The sequence below is a fragment of the Capsicum annuum genome, chromosome 4 (genome assembly GCF_002878395.1).
Source record: "Capsicum annuum cultivar UCD-10X-F1 chromosome 4, UCD10Xv1.1, whole genome shotgun sequence".
In the NCBI taxonomy this organism is placed as follows: domain Eukaryota; kingdom Viridiplantae; phylum Streptophyta; class Magnoliopsida; order Solanales; family Solanaceae; genus Capsicum; species Capsicum annuum.
This window is the reverse complement of record NC_061114.1, coordinates 6,747,400-6,757,467: the sequence shown is the minus strand read 5'-3', so window position 1 is coordinate 6,757,467 and position 10,068 is coordinate 6,747,400.

Below are 10,068 nucleotides of genomic sequence, written 5' to 3'. Positions count from 1 at the left end.
TTGATAAAGAAACTCCAAAGACTAGTTTGTGTTTCCCTTCATGGAACAAGTTACACCAAAGTCAAAATTGTAAAAATTGATATAGACTTTACAATTTGGAAAATAAAATTGTTGAGAACCGAGGCCAATCACGAACTGCCACGTCACAAATTGTTGTTCACTAACAAATTTTAAGCTCAATTTTTGAACTTTTAGTTTCATTTTGTGTCTTTAGTTTCATTTGTTGATTCCAAATCTAATTTACAAGCTAGTACTTGATTGTGAGTTAGTTTTGAAACCATTCTTCGTGTTAACTTTTCTTTGCGTGTTTTAATTCTTTGAGTCATTGTAATATGTCTTTGTGTTTTCCTTACTCCTTGGAGTCCTTGTCAACGTTAGATTCACCTCTCGACATCACTCGAAGTACAAGAAAGCTTGCAACACTTGTGAGATTGAGTGTGAGGATCCAAGAGTCAAGAAATAAAAAGAGAGAGTGGGGATGTTTTTGTACAACTAATGTGTTTTCTGTTTTTGTAGGTAACTCCTTTGCCATAATGGACACCATTTTGGCCCTCGTTTATGCTATATCCAGAGACCTTGTTAGGGCAAATGTGGGTCTTGAAAACATTTACTGGGATGTTGTAACTATGGGTGAGAGAGGTTGGATCGAATGGAGAGACGAAGGAACTCTCGAGTTTTTACTCTTGAAACTTTACCTACAAAAGTCAATCCTCCAAGTTCAAAACAAAATGCCATAAGCCAAGCTACAAATTACGCACAAAACTGAGAACAAGGTATACCCCTTCGCCCTCTAGTTGATCAAGTCCAACAAGAAGGACTTGTAAGCCAATTTCCTTCCATCCAAGCTCCACAACCTAACCTCCACATTGCTAAAACAGTCCACTTTACCAAATCAATCCTCTCAATTGAAACTCCACTTTACCAAAGCCTATACATCCAAGAAGAGGAACATGGAAGAGAGGGACATGAAGGATATGGAGCCTAAACAATGCTAATATGATGGAGGAAAACTTGAGTAGGATAATATTGAAGCCAAAACTCAAGATGGAGAGGAAGCCGAGGTTCAAAATGAAGATGTTAGCCGTGAATTGTTCTTGTGTTGCTCTCGGGTCCATCTTGTTGGTAGACTATTTTTGGAGTAATTTTTGATATGTCCCTTGTTGTTATTGATCTCTTGGGCTCTTCATGTTTTTGCGGACTATTTTTTAGTGGACTCTTTGAAGTGGCCAATTGAACAAGGTGAAGCCATGAATTTGTGGGCAAATTCCCCTCAAGAAGGAGAGGATGACACGAGAATAATTACGGATATGGACTTGTGAGTGTGTAAGTTGGGCCCAAGACTTGGTGTGGCAAATGAAGCATAAAGAAGGACTTAAAAACACCAAAATCAGTCCATGACTTAAACTTGATGAGAGCCCATTCATTGAAGGGCCTTTTGGTTATTTAACTTTAATTTGTAATAGCTATTTAAGGAACATGTTAGGGTTCCATTCAGCAGATTTTGAAGATATTTGTCAGTGTAGAACACTTTTAACAAGCTCTCTCTAGATGGAGGAGTGACCAAACCGAAACTAGGGCACTATACAAGGGTGTAATCACTTGTATGTTATATTTGCTTGGAAACATTGATGCTTGGGAGGTGGAATCCGAACTTGTATCTTTGTAAGAGATAGGTTTATTGTTGTGGGTATCCTTAAGTGTCCAGGATCGTCCATTCTTGGGTTCTTAAAATTATTCCTTCATGTGGTCTATCTATCTATCCTTTTACTTTCATTGTAATTTTGTTTAGAGTTTGTGTTGTAATCTTGTGTTCTTCTTCTTGTTGTTGAATCTGAATATTGTAGTCATTCTGTTCACCTTGTTCTTTTGTGTTGCTGCTAATTTGGTGTTGAAAACACAACTCTTTATTTCATTATTGTGTTGTAGTAGCGAATCCGAGAGTGGTCTCCATCTTGGTCCTAGAATCCTTAAGATTAGTGGATTGTTTTGGAGTGTGGTTGGACTGTTTTTCGACCCCATTTCGTGAGTTCCTTGGGCTGTCCCGTATCAACTTATTTGAGGTTAATTTAATTAGAAAACGTTTTTCATATTTCTAAAATTGTATTAATTGCTATTTTTTTTTTAATTTCAATTATTTAATTTCTGATATTTTTTAGCTATCGAATCTCCAGAGGGATATTAAATGGAGTGGTGGGATGGGTTTTATGATATATACAATACTTATTAGGCTTTGAAGGCCCAACTATCCTATGTTAAGGTGTTACCTAAACTTTTCCAAGTTAAATTCATCTTTTCGATGATTATTTAATCTAAAGACATGATTTTTTAAATTCTCAGGATGCATGGACTGCTGACAATGTGGGATATCATATCCCTTCTGATGTACCAACGTATTCTCCAAATACTGCTACACCGGTTAGCTCTCCTACCATCCAATCGTGTGAGCCTAATTTTATATATTGTAGCATCTCTATTAGACCTGTCAATGTGGGTCGGCCCAGTCCATTCGGATTAGTCCACATGGGCTAGCCCATATGGGCTTTGAGTTTAACGGGCTGGGACATCAAAATTATGGGTCAAAAACACCAACTCCACACCATTACATTGCGGGCTGCGAGCCTCACGGGCCAGCCCACTTTTTAAAAAATAATATGTTTTAATTTAATTTTAGAATATTAATAAAGATAAATATTATCAGAAAATATTACATAATGTTAATACTTATTAATCAAGTCTCCAACACCCCCGAAAAATATTCCTAACTGAAATTAAATAACTTTTGGCATGATATCATTCGAACCAATTAAAAATACTAATAAACAATCTAAATAGTTGCATTTACTTGACTTACGGGCCGACCCATGGGCTAGCCCAACCCATATTGCTCAATCCCCACGGGCCATAGGTTTATATGGGTCGGACTAAGAAGCCTTGTTCTTAAATAGGAAAATTACATGCCGGGTTGGGCCCGGCCCATATTGACAGCTCTAGTCTCAATAGTAATGTCGCTCTTTTGTTTAACTATAGGTGCATGATATATCTCATATGGGCCGGCTTTCCACCTAACTACACCTGAGGATGAAGTGAGAGTGGATTTAAGGTTTGTTGAGATTGATCATACGAGTCAAGGGGTGCCATATGTAACCGATTCTATGTAAAAACGTTACATTTATTGCTAATATAGAGTTTATCTACATTTTGTACACTTAACTTCATGTTATATCTATTCTGCTTTGGTTTTATGCAATGCAATTATGACTGTAAAATTGAATTGATAATTAGTTATCGCGTAGATATTTCATAATGTAAGTCATCGATTTGGTTGTTGAAGTTCGCGAATAAGAAGATCAATCTCTAACTCTTTGTGATGTTCATGTGTCATACAACCAACCAATGGAGCAGATCCCGAGTATACCTCAACTGTTGGAAGGCAAAGTATGTTTAGATTTCTGAGACAATAGTAATTTTTTTATGTTTTGTTTTTTAAAGTTGGGACATAACTGACAAGGTTTTATCCTTCTAGGAAGAGGGGGAGGGAGATAATATTAACTTTGAATGAACTATGCAGATGGAACCAAACTCTAGTCCCCTTAAAAAGATTAGGCTTTCAGTGCTAGAACCTTCTAAAGCAGGTTCGTTGTATTATTATTGGTTTCAAATACATAGCTTTTTATTTTTTAGAATCTTTTGTCATTGATCTTGATAACACATGTGATCCTACCTAAATTAGTTTAGAGTCTTATACGTCGACTTAATATGCATTTTGAACTAGATACCAATATCAACTTTTGTTAGCGTATGAAAATGTTATGGTTGTTTGGATGATATATTTGTCAATTATAAGATCTTCAAGGATGATTAAATGGTTCTCTGTTATAACAGAAACTCATATCAGATTCTTTGTTGATGATCGTTATCAGATTGTTTCACCAGCTCTAGATCTGTGATGCAGCAAACTCCCTAGTTTAATCAAGATCTTGCAATTTTACGATCTTCCTCTAGGCATGGAATTAAGAAGGTTATAAACTTGAGAATGATCATAATTCATTGGCTGTTATACAGTATATGTAAGCTATATATGCCATGAAAAAACACAGATGAATTTTTGTTACGTCTTGTTCATTTTAAGAATTTTAACTTTTTCTAGTTGATGTTTTTGCTTTCTCCAATTCTTAATGGTTGTTGCGTGTTTGTTAATTATCATAGAAAAAATAATCGATACAAGTAGGAAATATGTTATAGTGTAGTGTCTTGATGATGAATGGGTAGTTGTTGTGATGAAATGTATGAGTCCTGATGAATGGGTAGTTGTTGTGATGAAATGTATGAGTCCACCAAGTACATTGGGACCAGATCCCTATTCCCCCAGATGAAATAGGATAATAGTGGAAAGAAAAAGATGCAATAATATAAAGCACACACAATGTTTATGTGCAAACCTCCTTGCTCAAGGGAGGAAAAAAACACGACCCGTCTCACGGGATTTCCCAAATCTCCACTAATCTTCAAGCAACCAAGTGATTACAAGATCCTATAATCACTACCTATTTCAACAACTCTACTACAAGACAAGTATAGTAACTCTACCCAGGACTCAACACGTCCAGAATGGTAAGTTAAACTTGACCAACATACAAATGACTCGATCAATTACCTATAACTGATGTGACTCGAAATAAGACTTAGAAAAGCTAAAATATTATTATCCTTTACATATCAAGAGTAGATTTACAATATGAGAGAAAAACGCAAACAACTCAAGACACTATAAGACTAAATGAGTACTTAATCAGGTCCCTTCATGATGTATGAGTTGTGTTCAAAGAGACGGCTACTGCTATGAAGAAGAAATCTTGAGAAGAAGAAATCTTGATTTTGTAAAAGTTTACTTTTATTGTGTTTAAGTATTCCTTTCATTTGAGACAACAAAGCCTAGAACTTCTCCCATTGATCGAGGTTGAATAGCTCTATTGCTGTGCTACCAACTTTCTATAGGAAAGTACATCTTCCAGCCGTAGTAGGCTTGCCATCTTCAATGAGCAACTTCATATGAGACCTATGGATACTTACTTAAGCTTCGATCAGGTACTATGTGGAATAGTTTGTGAATTATCAAAACTCGAAGGGTGTAATATGTTGCGTACGATTTTTTGATGACTTGGTCTTAATAGCAAGTGTGGATTTCCATAAGAGGCGAGTATTGTGTCGTGGACCAGCTGCACTCAGTACTTTCAATGCAAAATATGAATTTATGTGTAAAAATCTATTAAAATTTCGATCTCTAGTATGTAGGGATGAATAGTTTCAACAATACAATAGGTTCAATACGACGTACCTTAAAGGTTGAACTTATAGGGTTTAAATTCTGGATTTGCCTCTCCTTTTCATTAAAATCTCATAGTTCTCTATCATGCCTTTTTAATTATTTTTTACAAAATCCCATAAGAAGTAATACACATATAGACTAAACGGAGGCTACATTATAATGTTTTCAAGAAAAAAGGATATTAAATAGTCGAGTTTAGAGCTATAATATGAACTCAAGCCATGTTACACTTTCATCATTCTACGCCTAAGGGTGTAGTCTACCAGTCAATAAAGTGAGTGAAAATCATAGAATACTAGGATTTGAGTTCAAGCATAGACGAACAATGCTAGGTAACTTTTTCCCATTTGACCGAGTCTTAGTGGAAGCTGGTAACACAACAAAATGTAACTACGAATATTAACTTTTCAGCTGACATGATTTAATCAAACTTATGGAATTGAAGGCTCTTGGAATTGTTTCATTTTCATGTGTATCTCATGGTCTACCTTATCCCTCACCAACAAGCATAATACATAAATATATGACCCTAAACTTGATATCAAATTATAACATTGACCTTAAACTTTGATAGAGAACAAATATGCCCTTTAAATATACAAAACCTAAACAAAAAAATACTCCGATTTTGCTTTGACGTGGATTACTAATTCACTCATATGGTTCCACCTAATGAAAAAAACACATTATAAGTATGACTTTTAACTTTGTCGGTGCACAAATAGGCCCTTTAACTATACAAAGAGTTGAACAAAAAAACCCTTCAATTCCAACTCGGACGCGCGCCGTTTTGCATGTACATCATGCGTTTTGCCACATAGGATCGGGGTATTTATTTATTCAGGTTTTGAATAGCTAAAGGTCCTATTTATGCACTGTCAAAGTTTAAGGTTAATGTTATAATGTGGTGTCAAGTTTAGGGTCATATTTATGTATTATGCCTTGAATATATCATAGAACTTGTCGCACCACTCCGTTAGCTATCCCCTGGGAAATTGATTGTTGAAACAAATTTCAAATGTAATTTAGCATTGTTGGGGGGTCTTGAGATTTTTATAAACTATCAGTTCTTGAGAGGGATTTATAGTAGATTGGGAAATGTATATGCCTCTCATCTTTTTGCAATATGATGTGTATCTGTCGTACTACTACTGGAGTTTTGATGGTATTACTGGAATTTTGATGATCTACAAACTATATCATAAAGGACTTGATTGGTTGCTAAATCAGTATATGTGGGACCTGTCCCATAGGAAGTTGACTTTAGAAGATGACAACTGAGTACAGTTGGAGTCTGGAGACTGTACTTTTTGCAGAGAGTTGGTGGCACTGCAGTAGAGGTAGCCAACCTCGACCAATGGCATGCCTTCTATGTTTCGTTCCCTCTTATAGAAGGGAACATTGATAAGGAACAAAACCCAGTTTTTGCAATGACGATTACTTTCAAAATCAAAAAGTCATTCCACAAGAACACTGCTCATACTCCACCAACAAGGGACCTGATAGAGTGTTGACTAAGTATTGTTTTGTATTTGTTCTTACCTAGTATATCTACTCCTGAATTATAAAGAATAGTAGATCAATAGCTTATCTAAGTCTTAGCTTGAGTTGCCTCAATTAGAGTTAATTGATCGAGTCACTTTGTATTTGGTCAAGTTTATTTTCACCTTAGGTGAAGTCTTTTCTGGGCAGAGTTACTTAGGACTTTCGGCTAGAGTTAGTCGACAAGGAGTGTGATAGAGTTGCTACATCAGTCTTGTAGTAGAGTTATTACAAGAGGCTAGGATTGAGAGTTGAATAATTTGTGATTATTTGAATCTATAATCACTTTGTTGCTTGAAGTTAGTGAAGAGTTGGAAAATCCTGTGTGAAGGGTTGTGGTTTTTCCTCTTGAGAAAGGAGGTTTTCACGTAAACATCACTTGTATTTTATCTTTTGCGTTGTCTTTTTTTTATAACTGTAATACTATGTTTTTCTGTTAAGGGACCTGGTCAACTGTTACTTGGTGGATGGATCCCTACGTTTCATCAGTATCTCAGGAAATCTACAAACACAATGTAAGCTTTCCATTTGGTTGTACGACTTATCCTTCAATTCTACTAATTGGAACTTGTTTACTTCACGATCATACATATACCATAATGATTTGGAAACTCCTAACTCTGATATCAAATGAAACTACGTTATGTATGATAAAAACATAAATAAAAATCATCTAATAAATAGACAACTTCACTTTGCAAATTCCTTTCCTGAACGAATATATGAAATTCGTGAAGAACTAAAATGAAAGAGTGCCACATACATGAGACGGAGGGAGTATAATATATTTATGAGTTATAGTTTTTTTTTAGGAATTTGATTCAAATTATTTGAACCGATGAGTACATTAAGATAAGTTCTTTTTAATTAATTAGTTTATTACATTTTTTCTTAAAAGATTTTGCCATTTTCTCACTCAGATACATTAATTCTGTTTTTTCTACTCATAACAAACTTATCTTTTAATTTAATTCAATTTTCCTGAGATAATTTTTTATGTTTTGACACTTTTGAGTAATTCATAAAGTGGAGAGCAAGTTCATTGAAATTATAGTATATAAGTAAAAAAAAAAAGATTAAATATGTTATTGAATTATTAGAAATGACTCATCTATATCATCTGTTAAAAGTTTGGCTCATTTATATCTCCGTCATAAAATGTCTAACTCATCTATATCATTGACGTTATAGAAAAAGTTTATTCGTGCTATTACTTTCTAGCAATGGTTTTGCAAATTCATTTTTGCCACATGACCTCTTATTAGAAATACGCGTCACCGAATCTAAATTAATCAATATTAATTAAAATTAAAATTCAAATTCAAATTCGAACCTAATAAATAAAATCCAACCCACACCCTACCCAATTAAGGTGAGTGATGTTATTATGAAACTAAGTGTAAAAATAAATAATGAAATTTATTATTAAGTGTTAGTGTTAGAGATTTGTTTAAATTAATTAAGTAATTGTCCATAATGCAAAAGCCATATTAATAGAATTCACTTCTTTTTATTCTTTTTTAATTTTTTTTATTTAAGTTACATCCTTGACTGAAAGTATTTTTTACTTTTTTTTTTTTTTTGGAGAAAAAGTGTGATTGTAGTTAATTAGTAATAAATGAAGTTGTTTTATTTTAGAGAATATCTAAGTTGTCATTTGTAATCTTTTCTTATTATTTTCAAGTCAAATTTTTCGTGTTGGTTTCTATCTTTTCTTATATTTAGATTTTGCAATGCTATTAACTTCTCTTCAATATATAATTAGAATCTTATTTTCTCTGCTTGTTATCTTTTTTTTTTCTCTTTCTCCACTATTCTCTCTTCTTCTTTTCTTCACTTTCACTTTTCTGTTCCCTTTTTTTTTTCTTCTTTAGTGATTATGAGTTCGTGGAGCAATCAAGTGATGTAAGTATTTGAATAAAAACTATTTTTCTAATTAAATTTTTGATGTTTTCTCCATACGTGTTCTCATGATTTAATTTTTTTTTTGTTAACTCTATGTTTTTTTAATGATTCTTTGGTTATATTCATTCTTTTCTCTTTTTATGTTCTCATAATTTTAAGTTTAAATGTTCTTTTTTAGTCAAAGAAACTTATATAAGACAAGTTATATCTTGATGATTTTTTGGAATTTTTTTTTTTTGCTTATGTTTTGATAGTTATTTTTAAGTTATAAAAGTAGGGAAAATGTATATATTTTGATTGAAACAAGTGATATGAGATGAGTGTGGAATAAATAAAATGTCTTACCAGGGGATCTTAAGAAAAAAATTGGATTACATTTGAAGGGATTAAATCGGGCATGATTAATAAATGAATAGGATTAAAACTTGTTCAATTTTTTTTGTGTGTGCATTGATATTTTAGGTCACTTACAACTTCTTTAATTTTATGTCTTTTTTACTGAAGATCTTAATATTTACTCAAAGGAGATTTTAAAAGATCATTTTATGTTATATATTTATTTATAAGTGACCAAGAAATCTTAATTCCTCAATTTTTGACCAAGAAATAAAATAATGTATACATCACTCTTCTCAGACTCCATCTGTAAAACTACACTGAATATATGTTATTATTATTATTATTATCATTATAATGAGATAATATTAAATTTTAATCCAATTTTAAAGGGTAAATAGGAGTAACTACTTTTTTCCCAAATAATTTGGACACTTAAAAGTCCACTTATTCAGATAAGACATCAATTAAAGATAGGATCATATATGACCCAAGTCATTATTTCCAAGGCAATGAATAGACACAAAAATCTAATTAATGATAAAATTGACCAATTTAAAATAACACAAGGGCAAATTTTAATAATAACCGTTTTACTTTCTCCGTTTTAAATTACGTGGCACGGTACAACTTTGAGAGTCAATTAAATTATTTTTCCTAACTGAAATTTTTTATCTAGCTTTTAAATACATAAAACTTAAATTTTTTACTTCTAAGTTTAAATCTCGAAATTTCAATTACGCCACATAATAAAATAATTTATGACTCTCTATTGGAAATTTTCAGGTTTGACAAGTATGTGCATGATTACTTGGTTAAGAAGGGGCTGCATTTGACTGCTGATTTATTTGCCATCGAAGCTCTGGGCATATATCATTGTCAGTTTTTATTTCTTCATTTTTTACTAGATATTTTGCTATATGATTTTCTTCTTGTCCTGTATTCAAAAGTATTAAATA